Source organism: Elephas maximus, chromosome 11, assembly GCF_024166365.1.
Source record: "Elephas maximus indicus isolate mEleMax1 chromosome 11, mEleMax1 primary haplotype, whole genome shotgun sequence".
NCBI lineage: Eukaryota > Metazoa > Chordata > Mammalia > Proboscidea > Elephantidae > Elephas > Elephas maximus.
The window spans coordinates 59,083,745-59,088,500 of NC_064829.1; the positions used below are offsets into that span (position 1 = coordinate 59,083,745).

Consider the following 4,756-nt stretch of genomic DNA (forward strand, 5'->3'; position numbering starts at 1 on the left):
CCGGGGGATAATTCATGGCTACTGTAAAACAGAGTAACCCCATACCTCTTCCTAGGTACTTCCCAGCTTTTCTGTAGCTAGGGGTGAACTTGTGACTCAATGAGGTGAAAGGGGGGCTTCTGTGAATGGTTGTCAACTTCATAATAAGAGATGTTAGAGGATTATTCCTCTTCTTTCATGCATGTGGCACTGAAGTGAGGATGTCATGTTTAAAACTGCAGCAGCATCTTTCGACTATGAGGCTGCAAGCTCAAGGACCAAAAGCCCATGGCAGAGCAGAAGGATAGATTCTTTCTATCTAGGCTGTTGATGACATTATGGAGCCATTGCACCCTGTCTGGAGCTATCTCCCTCCAGATTTCTTATAATGCAAGATAGTTATATGCATCTGTTCCTTAAGTAAACGTTATGCTAGTATTCTTTTACTTGCAGCCAAATGCATCCTAATACACTTGATAAATGTTGCATTGAATCGAATAAACTAACTTTAGCTCAGCTCTGCAATTAACCTTGAGTAATTCTAGCGCTCAGCTACCGACTGAAAAGATCAGCCGTTTGAACCCAGCTGAGGCTCTGTGGGAGAAAAAACTTGGTGATCTTCTCCTGTAAAGATTACAGCCTAAGGAAATCCTGTGGGGCAGTTCTACTCCATCACATGGCGTCACTATGGGTTGAAAATCAACTCAGTGGCAACTAACAACAACAACCCTGGACAAATCATTTCACCTCTCAGTTCTCAGTTTTTCCTCCTCAAAATTGGGCTGGTAATGATAACCAACTCTTATGGTATGTTCTGAGAAAGAAATGAGATAATACGCATAAATACATTTTGTGAGCTCTTGCACACAGTGGGAGCCCTGGTGATACAGTGGTTAAGAGCTACAGTGAGCTACGGCTCCTAACCAAAAGATCAGCAGTTTAAATCCACCAGCCTCTCCTTGGAAACCCTGTGAGGTAGTTCTACTACGGCCTATATGGTCTCAATGAGACAGAATTGACTCGACAGCAATTTTTTTTTTTTTTTTTTTTTAAAGTACAGTGTGAGCCCTGGTGGCATAGTGGTTAAGAGTTTGGCTGTTAATCAAAAGTTCAGTTTGAATCCACCACCCGTTCCTTGGAAACCCTATGGAGCAGTTCTCCTCTGTCCTGTAGGGTCTCTGTGTGTAGGAATCGACTGGACGGCAATGGGGTTTAAAGTATAGTGCAAATGCCAAGAATAAAAGATTAGAATACTGTTGTCTGTTGTACTTCTTAAATGCATGTAGCAGTCAATTTTCTCATTGACATTCTATTCACCAAAATAACCAAAAACCTTTACCATCAAGTCGATTCTGACTCATAGCAACCCTATAGGTCAGATAGAATTGCCCCATAGAGTTTTCAAGCAGTGCCTGGTGGATTTGAACTGTCAACCTTAGCACTTAACCACTATGCCACCAGGGTTTCCATTTAATACAAATTGCAGAATGCAGAGCTTCCCCACTCTTGAGATTCAATAAAGCTATTTTTAGTTTGTTTGGGGGAAAAATGTAGTCTATAAACATGTTAATCTTTCCTAAATTAACTGTTATGCAAAAAAAAAGAAGTTGCTTTGCACTGATGTATTGGAACTAAAATGCTCTTTGAAATCAGAAAGACCTATATTTGAATCCTGATACTTTCACTTATTAGTTTTGTGACCGAGAATAATACCTACATTATCATGTGCACAGACTTGAGAAAGATGATTCAGAATGTTCCAACTCTCCTCACACCCCTGGCCCTTGCCTATCACACGCAACTCTATTTACCCTTTCCTAGCTAACCCCTCCACTGGAGGGAAAGTTGCTAATCTTGGTCAGAGCCCTTGGCTAATCAGGGTCCAGGAAGTCATTTGGCCACATTTTGTTAGTGGACAGAGACACTGCATGCCAACATGTCACTGCCTTGTATGGTAACTGTTTTGCTCTTTGGTACTCAGAAGACATAGACTTTTCTCTACCTCCTTCATGTATGCAGTGAAAGAAGTCTAAGATGGCCACCAAGGATATCCTCCTCCTGATAGTCATGCCAATGTATAATCTCATCGCCTTGAGTGTGGGCTAGGCCTGGTGACTTGTTTATTATTTTTTAGCAGCTTTATTGAGATATAATTTACACACCATACAATTCACCATATAAAGTATACAATTCAATGGTTTTTAGTATATCCAAAGATATGTGTAACCATCTCTTCAGTTAATTTTAGAACATTTTGATCACCTCAAAAAGAAACCATGTGCCCTTTAGTTATCAATCTCCTATCTCCGGAGGAATGAGAGGGTAGTCTCCCTTTTCCCAGGCCTCCCCAGCATGTGGGCACAAAAGAAGCTGTGCTAATGTTAACACCTGAGTTTTGGGCTCACAGTTATCATTTACATGACTGTGGCATTTCCAGTGTACCTCATTTAGCTCTAAAAAAAAAAAATTTTTTTTTTTTTTTTTTATGTTTGAGGTGTGCCTCAGGCCAGGTTGGCTGTTGCCTCCTCAGAGATCCCCAGCCCTCAAGCCACTTGAGGGCAGTGTCTCACCACTGCAGCTGCTGCTGGCCCTGCTCGCCAGAGCACTGGCACTCCCCACCCCCTGGTTAGGCTACTACTTCCTAGGTTCCCAAAACCGCAAAGCCTTTAGATGTCAACACTGCTGTCTGTGTTCCCTTCCCTGCTAGATCCACTCTGCATTCCCGGTGGAAATTTCCAACCCAGTTCCATCCTGGCTGTGGCTCTGAGGCCAACCAGCAACAATGCTTGTGCTCCAAGTCTCATGCTTCTCATGAAAACAACTCCTCACGGTCCCCTCCTATAGTAGTCTCTCCCTCTTGGACTTACAACTTCCCCACACACTGGCAATTCCCTCCAAGCACTTCAACTGGTACAAAGCATGTCTGGAAGTTACTGCCCCCGCCAGTTTGTTAGATACAACCAGATTCTGAATACCTGTCATAAGGTATCAGGTACACTGGGAGCATCGTATTATAGTAATGCTGGGAAATGGAACTTTTCTTCAGGGCAAGGACTTCCTAACTATTTGTGATTTGGAATGGCATTGTTTCTCCTGCGGCCATATTATTAGTGGTACAAGAAGTATACATGGGTTAGCCTTTTGGCTCCTTGAGTGGCACCATAGTGGTCAGCAAGCACAAACACCTTACAAAAGCTGGCAAAAAAAGGAGCCAAGAACAAAGTGGTTGATCCATTTTCTAAGAAAGACTGGTATGATGTGAAAGCACCAGCTATGTTCATTGTAAGAAATATTGAGAAAACACTAGTCACAAGGACTCAAGGAACCAAAATTGCATCTCATGGCCTCAAGAGTTGTGTTAATGAAGTGAGCCTTGCTGACCTGCAAAACGATGACATTTCATTTAGAAAATTCAAGCTAATTATTGAGGCCGTTCAGGGCAAAAACTGCCTCACCAGCTTCCATGGCATAGATCTTACTCACGACAAAATGTGCTCCATGATCAAAAAATGGCAGACTATGATTGAAGTTCAAGTTGATATCAAGACTACCAGTGGTTGGTTACTTGCTTTGTCTGTTCTGTGTTGGTTTTACTAAAAAATGCAACAATCAGATTTGGAAGACCACTTATGCTTAGCACCAACAGGTCCTCCAAATCTGCAAGAAAATGATGGAAATCATGACCTGAGAGGTGCAGACAAATGACTTGAAAGAAGTGGTCAATAAATTGATTCCAGACAGCACTGGGAAAGACACAGAAAAGGCTTGCCAATCTATTTATCCTCTCCATGATGTGTTCGTTAGAAAAGTAAAAATGCTGAAGAAGCCCAAGTTTGAGTTGGGAAAACTCATGGAGCTTCACGGTGAAAGAAGTAATTCTGGAAAAGCTACTGGAGATAAGACAGGGGCTAAAGTTGCACTAGGTGATGTCTATGAGACACAAGTTCAAGAATTTGTTTAGAATTCAGCTTTTAATGGTGACAAATAAAAGATCTTATTTGTGCAAAAAAAAAGCATATATGGGTGAAGAGGACTAAAATTCTTGAACAAGTTGTGTATGTTTGTGTGTGTGAGATGTTGACCCATATATACCTTAGTGCAAGATTACAATGGTAGCCCCTACCAGCTTTATTTTTTTCCCTTCTGAAAATTCTAGCGCATCTGAGGGTCAAGGTTGGGAGTAGATCATGGTGGGATGGTTAAGAACAGTAACAAGTTTCCAGAGCACCTGGATGGAACTTTGGAATTTACCTTTAAGGAGATTCTATGCTAGACACAGAAGCTGTGGTGGGGACCAGCTTCCAACCAGAAGAAAATTCAATGTTCAGGTAAGCGAATAACTATAGTTGGACAAATAACTATGTCAGCAAGATGTCCAGATAGTTAACTGAAAATTTCTTGATTTTTTTCCCTAGTCTTCTAAATACATCTAAACCTTTCCCTTCAACTATTCTAGGAGGCAGTTTCTCTACTCTCACAATGAGCCAACTCAATTAAAAAATTAATGAATGAGCCTGCATGAAGGGGTGGAAGGAAAGAACAATGAGCAAGGGTTGGGAGACCAGGGCTACAAGTTTTGCTGCTAAGTATTTGGGGGACATAGTACAAGTTAGGTATTCTGTGCCTCAATTTTCTCACCATTAAAATGAGGATAAAATTAAATGTTCCTTAAGGCAACTTCCTGTGAGAATATTCTCTATGGATACTTTCTCCTTCCCCTCCTCCCCTCCCTCTCCTATTTCCCTCCTCTTGCCCTCATTCCCTTTCCTTTCTCCCT

At 41.6% G+C, this 4,756-nt stretch overlaps 1 pseudogene; it reads left to right on the top strand.

Moving 5' to 3' along the window:
- The first annotated feature begins 2,013 nt into the window (after positions 1-2,013).
- LOC126086128 (40S ribosomal protein S3a-like) lies at positions 2,014-3,940 on the top strand (annotated as a pseudogene).
- Positions 3,941-4,756: the final 816 nt, after the last annotated feature.